General features: G+C 42.2%; 1 protein-coding gene across 4 annotated transcripts in view; it reads right to left on the reverse strand.

Annotated features, from left to right (window-relative positions):
* Positions 1 to 12,181, reverse strand: part of PCMTD1 (protein-L-isoaspartate (D-aspartate) O-methyltransferase domain containing 1) — a 46,293-nt gene extending 34,112 nt beyond the window's left edge. For 2 of the 4 annotated variants that reach the window (XM_086740798.1, XM_086740797.1), the window contains exon 1: positions 12,045 to 12,181. The gene's annotated coding sequence lies outside the window, so the exon portion shown is untranslated. The remainder of the gene's footprint in view (positions 1 to 12,044) is intronic. The other 2 variants (XM_086740800.1, XM_086740799.1) reach the window with 2 other exon arrangements.
* Between the last annotated feature and the right edge of the window lie 85 nt (positions 12,182 to 12,266).

Genomic DNA, 12,266 nt, shown 5'->3' on the forward strand with positions numbered 1-12,266 from the left:
CCACTTCAAATACACAGGTATTGGGATTTGGGTATCGATAAACATTTTTAATCTAGTAATTCAATGTTACAAAAAGCTTTAAATTTTTGTAATTTAATGGAATACTGGAAGAAGACCACCTCTGCACAATTCTTGTAAGATTTTAAGCACCTAACATTATTACCTGTGAAGAAGACGTTAGCCCATCAGGCATAAAGAGTTTGTCCATTACTGATGGACAGTATTAACAACCAGCTCATTCTCACATTCTGAAGCGCAAGTGCTGATAAGAAAATAGCCTCTTAAGTACTCTGAAAACCGTTTTCCGAAGCAGTAAGATGCAGTTAGGTAGTACGATCAGAAAAACCAAATAACTAAAGTTTGTTAGGTGTCAGTCCAGCAATACTGTCTACAACATTTAAATTCTAAATTATTCCAATAATTTTAGAGAGCAGTTAACTGCTAACAAAAGTCTGAATACCTGATTGACAACGACAAGAACTGGTGTCTACGGCAGTGTATGATGCAGCTTGAGTGGTGGAACTAGACAGTTCCTGGGAATAGTCCTTGATCAGAGGAGCACGGTATGTTTTTTTTTCACAATATGTGGTGATAAGATGTCAATAAAATGATAGTTGCCAGTCTGCCGCACACCATTAGAGGTCAGCGATATGCAAACTGGTGATTACATCTCAAGAGGTTATATGTGAACCTTTATGAGCAAATGAACACTAGCTCTGCCCCAATTCTGTGCACCTTACAGTATCCCACCAATTGTAGATTTCAAAACAATTAATATTTCTTCTCTACCCAGCCCAATGTTTGGTGGTGCTTGTTTGTAAGACACTGCATGAAATGGTCTCATCTCTGGGGAGCCTGAGATGGCTTCATAACCTGTCAAAGTTCCACTAAAGGATCTCATAAGCAAAGGATGTCAGCTTGACCAACATACACAAGATCCCTCTGACAGTAAAGTCCGTGGAAGAACCAGGTAGTCCTCTTACAGAACACTTTTTAAAGGTCTCGCTCCTGAGAGGAGTGCTTAGAGCTCTGCCAGTTCCCAGCCTTTAATTATTTTAAGTCTATCCAATATAAACTAGTTGAAGAGTACGGCTTTATCACAGGCTGGCTGGGAGAAAGGGGAAGAAAACAAGCTTTTCTAGAGGGCCTAACAGACCCACAGAAACAGGAGGTAGGAGGTAATAGCAGTTTGTTCACTGGTAAGACTAAAATACTAGGACTTTGTAAGACAGAGATGAATCAGTGATGATACATGCAGATGTCTGATATTCACTGAGTCTGTATCATGCACCTGTTTTTCAGAAGAGAAACTGCTGTCTGTGCATGTTTCACGGGAATTAGTGAGCTACAGAGTGACCAGGCTGCAAAACTCATTGCCACAATACACAGCTTTGTGCTAGGGTATTTAACAGAGAATACTTATTTCAAGCAGGTTTACATAAGCCATAACAGTCAAAGAATTAGAAGAGCTGTAGAGAGATATATAAAAACTCCACTTTTGGAGTATCTTATTCTGTTTAGTTTGAAAAGGTGAAAGGCATACAAGTGACAAACATTTGCGCAAATTTTAACATTATCCTGATCATAAACCAACTAAGACACCTTGACATAAAGGCCAAGACAAATACTCAACCTTTTAAAAACAAAACTTTTTTTTCTCTTCATGAAAGGAAATGCTTAATAATTTAGTTTGTGGTGACCAGAAGGTAACAAACCACAGTAAAGTACGATGCTCCTTTACTTTCAGTTATCACCTTTAGAGAGCAACCAACAGCTTGGGGGGCGGGTGGGAGTGGGGAGGGAGAATCCACTTTTATAATGAAACACAAAGCAGGTTTAGTACCAGAAGTGAAACACTTTCCTGACCGTTTACCACAAAAGCAGTTTCTGCAGCTATAGTTCTTAAGCAGATCAACTCACAGTTCATAGAATTTTGAATAGGCAAAATGTGGCCCACGACAAAATATTCACTATTTCAGCCAATGCTAAAGTTCAAAAGCTTATTGCACATAAACATTTCAAGTTATTTAAGTAACTCACTTCCAGCAGCAACAGAACAACATATGCCTGTTGCCTTTAGAAAAAGAAAATAGAAATGAGGTCAAGTGTAAAAATAGAAGATGGTTACATTCCTGACACTTGAAACCTCATCTTAGAGCTATGCATTTACTGCAGTTGCTACAGAAAACCCAGGGTCAAATAAAAAAAATAAGAATATCAATCAACTTTATCAAGCTCCAAGAGCACTAAAACCTTTGGGTCTTCTGATGTTTAAAAATGTATCTAAAAGCATCAAAACAGCATGCAATAATCACAGCATAAACAACTTCTAATACTGTATTATCAGAATGTTTACTTTCACAGCCTGAGAACCTCAACTTGTGTTTATTATGTGTAGTCTTCTTATAAGACACTAAATAAATAAAATTGTAAAAATTCAAGTCCTGATCCTGTTTATTATATTCTTAAAATAGTCCAGTGCAAAACAACAGTATGTTTTGAGAAGTTACTTTATTACTCAGGCCTCCAGTCCTCAAGAGGGAAGAAGAATAAGGCCTACTCCTTTTTCCTGCTTCTCCCCCTCAGAACCATGATACAAAATTATTTCACTGATTCAATCTTCCAGAAGCACCACACTGGATTCAATTTTTTTTTTTCAAATGTAACCTGCTTATTAAAACATATGCACACTAACAGTTAACTTTTATCTTGTCAAAGAAAGTGATGGGTATCTACTTGCACCTAACTTTCTTTTTTAATCCCAAAATCCTCCAGGAATACCATAAATCCATAAATGTGACCTTATCTACAAACCCCTGTTTCTTAAAATGTCCAATGTCTACTTTACATAAAACAGAAATTAATTGTGCCTCATGGTTCTTACCAAAGGAAAGTAATGATATATCCAAACTTCCATAACATACAAATCAAGCATGAACTAAATCACAGAATTATAAAATGGTTTTGGTTAGGAAGGACCTTAAAGATCATCTCATTCCAGCCCTGCTGCCAAGGGCAGGGATACCTTCCACTACACCAGGTTGCTCAAAGTCCCATCCAACTGGGCCTTGAACACTTCCACGGACGGGGCATCCAAAACTTCTCTGGGCAACCTGTTCCAGCGCCCCACCACCCTCATAGTAAAGAATTTCTTCCTTATGTCTAAATCTATTTTTAAAATCTACCAAATAAGTCTCTACACAAATGCAAGTCATTGGGGGGGAGGGGGGAGGCGGTCAACTCCTTTTTTACAATTTAAAAGGTTAGAGCATTCGTAAAGCTACCAAAGCCTGTTATCAAATCCTGTTCCACAAAGTTTCATGCAATCATTCTAGCATTCTCCCTGTTCCTGTTGCTATTAAAATACCCTACTTCGAGGTAACATTTCAAAGTATTGCTTTTGTAACAGATTCACTTTAATTCCTACCTTTGTGGCCAGCCAGTAACTTCCACCATGAATTGTCAACTGGGCTTGCAAATGACTAAACAGATTACTTGCCAGTACATATCAAAGTTAACACTGTCAGTTTATGCAACAAAAAGCTATTCTGCACACAGACAAAGGAGCAAACGCACCTAAATACCTTGTACCTGCTGCACCCTGGCCTATCACAGGAGAACCATCAGCTCTCCCCACATTCCCAGCATCACTGTGCCTCTCCAGGACACTTTTCAGGCTGAGAGGTGTGACTGCTTACAGGTCTACCACAGGATGCTGGGGAAAAGCACCTGAGGACTGCACAAGTCCTGTTACCGGATGTTGAGTGGAGGAACCAAAGGTGGGGAAAACGAAGGATTAAAGTGGCCTGGGGAGGAACAAGCATGGGAAAACCAGGGCTGTGGTTACAAGAGGAACTGGTCACCTGTGAACAGCTGTGATGTTTGGAGGAGGGCAGCTGAGTATGACAGTGTGTGTGCAAGAGGCAATGGGGAATACACATACCCAAGGGCCGGTTTCAGGGTAGAACAAGTGTCTAAACCCAGAAAGGGCAACAGGATAAGGCCATCGGTGCTGTTTGTGCTTGCATTAGTGCTGTGTCTTCTGTGTTGATATGTGGCCAGCTATTCATTTATACACGTACATGCTGAATACATGTGTTTGTGTGTTACTGAGAATACATGCTTAGCCTCACTACTGGCTGGACCTGGGGCCATGTATGCCTGAACTAAGAACTAGAAATACTTGAACAAAACCCCCTATAGGTCTTCTTTAAAAGCAAAACCAAAATACACAAGCACATTTTTACATTTAAAATGTTTCTGCACTATTGTTTTTCTTTGTCCCCACATATGAGTCAAGTACTATTGCAAATATGGCTCCGGAGTTATGACTTACTTGCAGTACAAACAGCAGCAGATGTGGTCTGAAAGAATTTGGAGCATTTGGGAAAGCTTCAGTGACCACTTAAAGATATTCATACAAATATTTCACCAAGAAATGGAAGCTGAGAACCTTCTTTCATCGCTCATGTAGCAGCTGTGCACTTGCATTGCATAAGTGTATCTTCAGCTCCACAATGCTACCCGATCAAGTTTTTTTTCCAGTCATACAAAGCACGCAGTTTTCACCTGAAGGAAGTGCATTTTACAGATGTAACACAAGAGGCTGCTACAGTCACATAACCTGCCTTAGTTATATCATGAACAATTCCCGTTTATTCAGAACATCCCAGAACGCACAAGTCAAATCCTATAGTGACTTCTCTGACAACTGAATTATGCCAGAAAACATCACAGAAGCTCAGGAAACTCGGTAGTAATGTGTCTTAGTCGTAATGAATGCATCATTAACTGAAGTAAATAAGCAGAGACTAAGCCCTAAGGGATTTAGAATGTTGCAACTGTCAGCTCAGCAGAAGTCATGAAGAAACAGAGCAACTCAACTTTTCTGCATCCTTCCAGTTTCACTGACCTCCTGACTGCAATAATGCCAAATTTAGAGTTTCTAGAAGGAAGAACATAGCAAAGCTTAAGAAACTAGCCAGCAAGTGACTACACTGAATGCAAACAAAACCACTGTTCATTCTCAAAAAGGTAAAGTGAAGAGTTTTGCAAATAAACAGCAGGGTCACATGCCCCAGCAGAAGAAGAGACAGCAAAACTCCACCTGCCAGAATCCCAACCACGAACAGTAAGAGTAAATAAGAACTTTATGGGTCTCAGGCAAAGATTTTCAGATGGAAATCAAATCCTTCAATGGCAAACTGATGTCCTAATAGAAATACTCACAGCATTCTCAATTACTTGAAATTATTAGTACCGTAGAAATATTAAACTTTTGCTTTGCTTGCTGAAATTAAGTATCTCCGTTAGTGAACTTCAGAGTTCATTCTTCCAGCAATGCTAACTTCCATACATTTTAGCCATACCTATCAAACAAAACCAATTGTGTCAAAAATATGACTACCAGAATAGCAGCTGCAACTCTTCTCCTTTTTAACTTCGATATATTATTATAGCACAGTGGTCCTGACAGGGTTGAAGAGTATTACTTGCCTTTTTCTTTTAAATATAAGTCAAGAAAACCACATAGTAATTCCTGAATATCCACTGAAAACATTTGCTACAAAAATAACACAAATACATTCTCAGAATAGTAACCACTTCTCATTTTCTCCCAACCACATGGTCCTAATTCCTCTTTCAATGTTAAAACCACCATTTATAGGAAAATCAAGCCTTTCATTTGGGACAGATACACCACAGGCATATCAATTGTTGGATGTGATTCACTAGCTGACTACTACCATCAACAACTCCGATGACTTTATTACTTCACTTATGGAAGCCAAACATTGACGCAGGTACCTCTTTTTGGAAAAGCAGCTTTTCTGTCATTTAAAAAACCACATAATTAAGACATGTAATCTCTGAGATGTTATCTTTGAAATTTAGTTCACTTTCACTTCTGAAGACAACAGGAAATTACAGCAAATGCTATTTGTTTTGCTTGAAGGATAGTACCAATACACAGCACATACTTTGAATAGTCACATTCAGAAGCACACGTATTTTGTGTCTATACTACTGCATACTGCCTTTCACTACATCTTAAAACACCCACTGTTTAAGAACTCTGATTTGACTCTTCCTGTCACTAAATCTATAAAAGTATTTTCCATATCAACTGGAAAAAAATAAAAAAAGCAAGAAGTCTTCCAATGACAGTTAGAGGTCTCCTGGTAGAACATCATCTAGTATCACAAAGTTGTTGTTATTTATCCTGAAAACAATTTTCAGGATTGCTTAATTTGCCATTGGAAACATGCACCTATCATTTAAGACGAATAAGTCTATTGTTAGAAAAAGGAAGAAATAATCATAATTACTGACAGCTTTAATAAGCATTATCTATTTAGAAATCATGCAAATAGAAGTTTTTGTTGTAATAGCAAGCTTTTAATACTCGTTATGTGAATCAGGTGCTTAAACACAGACCTCCAGGGCTATTTTAGGTGCCCATGCTAACTATAGGCTACTTGGCCTATGATATAGCAATAATTAGTCTCAAGTAACACAGCAGAAAACTCTTCTGCCCACATCCTGTCCTTGCTTCCCCACAAATAAGCAAGAAGAGCTGCTGCTGTTGTGTGATTTAAGACTCCCAGACAGAACACAAACCACACAAAGCTGAGGGATGCATCCTTTGAAAGGAATGCAACAGTTGGGACTGGAAAAGCAACCAGATAAAAGTTAAGGCACCAGTGGCCAAAATACTCATAAGAAAAGAGACCAAAGAACAAACTGAAGAAACTCTGACTCGTAACCGGAAACGAACGTGCAGTCTGTTGTCACCAGGTTCTATAAAACTCTCAGGACAGAGATCCTGTTCACAGTCACTACGCTGCCGCAGAACTGGTTGGCTGTGCATGTATTCTTTGTGCCTGTGTGTATATAAACACAATCTCCAGCAAAGCCTGCATGTTAGCAACCAAGACAAAGCCTGTCCCTTCTCTAACTGCTCAGCTACCTCTACTTAAGATTTATCTTGCCTGCCATCTTTTTTTTTAAGCTTCAGAAGAACGTAGGCCTTCAGTAAACCCTATCTCATATGTAACAGCTCCATGCCGACAACTCAGATGCCCTATAGCACCTTCATATAAATATCCTTAATGAAGGATTCCAAACATCCCACATTGCTATCAAACCACTTGCTCTAAGCCTATTTGTTTTTAAACCTCATTTTAAGTTTTTGTTGGCAAGTTCTGGATTGTTTTCTCAAACAAGTTTTTAAATATGAATTCCATTTGCCTTCTTTTATATTCTAGAAACACTGAAAATCCAACGTCTGCATTTGTTTTGCTGCTATCAGCTGAGCAAACACTACTTTGAGAAAATCTGGAGTGAAATGCAATACTTGAGAGAAATTCCAAGCCTCTGTATTTTACATCACCTTAACAACACTCACAGTATCTTAGGTCTCCAACTCTGTGCAACTCATAGAACTCAATGTTCTGCACTTGCAACAAACAAAATCTTTACATCCTTTCTTCACTGAACACTACACGAAACAAAGCATAAGGCTCCAAAATTAGCCTTCATTAAACACATTTTCCCGAACAGTGGGTTCCAAGTCTTTTTCTGCCCCAAGACAGCCTTCTAGCCAGAGAAGTTTTCCCCCTGCTCCACAGTCACCTCTCCACTCTAGAACTCCCCCACTGAGAACACACCAGAATCCGCAGCCTGAGAGTTACCATGGTGACTCCTGATGTCACCTCTGAACTATTTTAGGGCTTTGGAGTTCAGGGTTTTGTCTTTTTTTTTTTTTTTAAAAAAAAAAAAAACCAAAACAAAACAAAAAATGCTCTATGATGACTTCTAAATCAATGTTTTCTGCTCACAGTGAAGGATAACTTCCTATTTTTGTGCTTCAATTTAAAAGACTCAAAATTCTTCAGAAAAAAAAATAAGTCACATATCAATTGCAGTCACAACACACAGGTGACGGACACCGTAGTTGCTCTCTACACAGAACTTCCAATACTTGCTTTCAGAAATAAGTTTCTTAGGCCTAGCTGTCATTTTCAAGGACATTTTTACTTCCAGTTTACTTTTACTTTACTTCTTATTTCAAAGTTTCCAATAATCTTCTGATCAAAAGTAGATTCAACGTGAATCTATACACATCCACCGGGATTTCAGGCTCCTTGGGTTTAGCAAACATCACTGCCAACTTTGCAGTAGCAACACCAACTCTAAAACACAAATTTGGCACGATGTACCAGGACAAAATGTAGAAAGAACTAATACTACTGTTCTGAATGGCAGCCAGCTAATCTTTCAGTCCCATAAAAAACTGTATTCAGCATCCTAAGCTGCTACAAATTCCATCCTTTCTTCAAGGCCCAGAAGTCCAGCCCAATTTTCTTAAATCACATCGCAGCAGCAACTGCTTTAAGAGCTTGCGTTAAGCAGGCATGAAGGCTCTCATTAAAATCCAGTGTTCACAAATAAGTCCCTATGCAACTGGAGCACAGTAGTTATGCCCTGATGTTTTAATGTAATTGTATCCATAATATTTAATATAAACTACTTCACTTTACTCCCTAGAACTCCATAAATGAAAGAAGTGGAACAGTGTGACCACACTTCTGCAAGCAGAGATATTAAATACACATATAAAACAATTCTCCATCAAAAAAAATCCACACTATTTGGCTGTAGAAGATCCCGCAGACAAACTTCTGACCCCCCGTGGAAGACTCCTAGAGTGCCTTTAGGACAGTCACATACCTTATTATTCTTTTGCAAAACAAGGTGGCACATACGTTCCTCCCACTTCTGCTTTGAGGAATTTACATTCTAAGCAGGTAAAATAAATGAGATAATATTCAATGGTGTTTGTATTCATGAGTGCCAAGTGCTGTAGACTTCAAGGCACTTTTCTTACAAGGAGAGCTAATTAATGATCAGCTACAGATCATCACTTTCAGTTCAGCAGGGTAAAATAGCAGATCTCTGTGACATTCCTGCTGCAAATGGGAACAAAGCAGGAAATGAAAAGAACAGGTACCTGTAAAGACACTTCTCATCCAGAAACAATGACTGTATTCTCAGGGGTTTCTCACTATGCACTGAAGACTGGGATGAGCATTCCCATACTGCCTACCTAATTCAAAATTGCTTTTAATGTATCTGTTTCGGGGACCTCAAACCTTTCCGGAACACTGCATGGAAAAATGATCTTGCCTATATTGAGTTTTGGGAGCACCTTTGGGAAAAAGAACCTCATATTATTAACTATGATCTCTATGTTACTGTGTTTCCTTTCAAGTTTGCCTAAAGAAAAAAAAAAAAATAAAAAAGAGTCAAGAGGCAACATGCTCTTTAGAGACTTCTGGCAGACTGGTACTAGTATCATGCTTAAGCCTACCTTTAGCTTCAGAACACACACTTACCATTCTCAAAGCAACTGCACTTCAAGTTTACATAAAAACAGCCAAGTGACTGCTCTGGTATGGTCCAACACAGGCATGGAAAACAACAATACGTGTCTGGCAGTCAGGTTCTATTCTTAGTCTCCTATTAGGCAGAAGCCTCTTCAAAAGGAGCTGCTGCAGCTTGGGGCAGTGACTGACAGGCAAACAGAAGACTGAGCAATAAAAATCACCAATCTGCCAAGATTAGGACTATAAAAATGGCAAGACTTCATAAATTTATAAGTAAGAGTACTGCAAAATTGAAACTGGCTGGTCAAATATCTACAGCAAGTCACGACACGAAGACTGAGGGTGGATGAACAAAACCTAGCAAGAAAGCCAATTAGGAGAGGCAGAGAGATTTTTACAAGAATTCTGGAGTGAAGATAGGAGAATATGCAGAGAAGGAATCTAATCCTGAACAGGCCCAGTGATAACCTTCGGCTGTCCAGTATGACATACTTATTTCTGTTTGTTATTTCATAACGTTCTCCCCACTGCAGACCTCTCAACAACATCCAATTGTTTTTCCTTGCATTTCTGAGGGACACTGACTGTTGAATAGAACATCTGGTTAACTGTCCATCTCCAAAGCCCTCATTGTGGCTCTCTGACCTCAATCACGTACTTCTTACATTCCTATCATTATATTTATTCACCCAAAGTCAGTTAAAATATCAATAGGTCTTTCACATATTTATCCACCTACACCTTCAAAATATTTTTCAAACTCTTCCAACAAATCAGGCAGTTCTGCAGAAAACAGCTCCATTTATCCAAGTCTGATTCCTTCCAGAGATGGTCTATCCAGCGCCCATAGTAAGGTAAGGGTCCTGTGGCGGGGAGTGAAAGTACCGCACATATGATTAGTTTGCAAGAATAATGAATTATGGTTACAAAGGCATTCTCACAATACACTCTTACAATTTGCTAACTTCAAGCATTAGATTTTTTGCACTACGCATCTTACAAGCATGCTCTGCAGTAGAGAGTGTGAATGGTCAAGAGGGATTTGGGATCTTTAATTCACTGAAGTGACTATCCTTGCCTGTCTCTTCTGTGTGCGTGTGTCTCGAGTTTACTGTTCATTATCAGAAGAAACCTTACTTCCTTGCTTAAGTCTGCAGTTCAACTGTACTTGACTTTTACTTGGCAGGCGTGAGAAATACCCACTAGGAGAACAGTAGTTACGTGGGCACTGCTAAGTACTGCAAGGACAAGAGCGTTCTCCACACACTGAAGCAGTTCAGTACTTCCATCTCTGCTCTCATGCAGACCCTACAGATGCTTTCCTTCCTCTTCCATCAATAAAAATTAATATCCCCTCCACCACAATAAGTTTGGTTTTTTTTTTCCCCCTTTCTGCTGTCAAAGAGGCCAGAGCTGCACGAGGCAGGCCCAGGCTGCTGACTGCGTATCAAATAAATGCCAAAATTCCTTCCCCCTCCGCCCTCCCTTCCCCTTCCTCCAACTTCACGGCGAGCCGCCGACAACCGCCAAGACGGGGGGGGGGGCCGGAGCAAGACCTGCACACGCAGGTTTCGGGTATTCACCGCAGCCCAGCTACAGGGCAGCCGTGACCCCAGGAGGCCTCCCCCCCTCCCCCCACCCCGGGGAGAGATAACAACACAACAAGCGGAGCGGGGAGGAGGTGGCTGCCCCGCGGCGAGTTCCCGCTCCTCCCCTTACGCTGCTCCCAGCCAAAACAGAGACCGCAATGTAAACAGAGACCAAACGCGCGTTTATGGCCAGGCGGGGGGGCAGGGGCTGCCGCCAAGAAGGTTCTACCCTTCCTCAACCCACGGGCTTTTTCCTGAAACAGGACAAAATGTGGTCTCGCGCTCCCTTCTGCCTCCTCTAAAATGCCTCGGCCTAGAAGACGCAAACCCCACAAGACCCTGAGGTTGTAAACACTCAGGGAAGCAAAGAACAAAAAAAAAAAAAAAAAAAAAAAAAAAAAAAAACCACCACAAAAAAAAAAACCAACTCCCGTCCCCACTGCATTTCCTCAAAGGCAAAACCCCAGCCGTGACGGGGAGGCGGCAGGGCCGCTGCCGGGGACGAGTGGGGCCCTCACCTTCTCCCTATGTCGTGTCTCCCCGCCGAAAGGCAGGGCTGGAACCCTCTCTCTTGTCCCCGTCCTCGTCCCTTCCCACCTGCCCCGGGTCCGCCGCCCCCACACCAACCACCTCTCCACTCACCTCTTTTTCTTTTTTTTTTTTTTTTTTTTCCGCTTTGGGCCAGGGATTATTTATCACGCAGGCAGCGAAAGGACGCGGGGGGTGGAGGGATCAGGAGGAGGAACAACTGGCTGCCGAGGGCGCACGCACACCCCCGTCCCGTCCCTCCCCACCCTCGCCCTGTCCCGGCTGCGCGAAAACAACCGCTCCCCCCCTCCCACCCCCACCCGCAACAAGGGCGCGCGCGTGCGTGCCCGCGCGTCGGGCCAACGGACAATGGGAACCGGAGCCCCAGGAAGGGGAGGGGAGGGCAGGGGGCTGGCGCGTCGCGCTTCCCTTCCCCCACCCCCCCCCCCCCCACCCCCTGCCGCAACTCACCGTCCCGGCTGTCGGACGGCGGCCTCCGCGCCCCGCCCGCGCCCTCTGCCCCCCGCGGGATACTCACCCGTTGTTGTGCAGCGGCAGCGGGCGACACCCGCCTGACGAGAGGAAGGCGGGCAGGAGAGCGCTCCGGTCGCCCGAGCGGACAACAGCGGGGGCGAGCGCCGAGGGAGCGGGGAAAGCCGGCGTTCCCCTTCCCCGGCCGGCCCGTCGGAGGCGGTTGGCCGGTGATCGCTGCCGTTCGTTGCGGTGCGAGAGGCGGCGAGGGGAGGAGGAACCCCGACAG

This window comes from Chlamydotis macqueenii, chromosome 2 (assembly GCF_036417535.1).
Source record: "Chlamydotis macqueenii isolate bChlMac1 chromosome 2, bChlMac1.mat, whole genome shotgun sequence".
Classification (NCBI taxonomy): Eukaryota; Metazoa; Chordata; class Aves; order Otidiformes; family Otididae; genus Chlamydotis; species Chlamydotis macqueenii.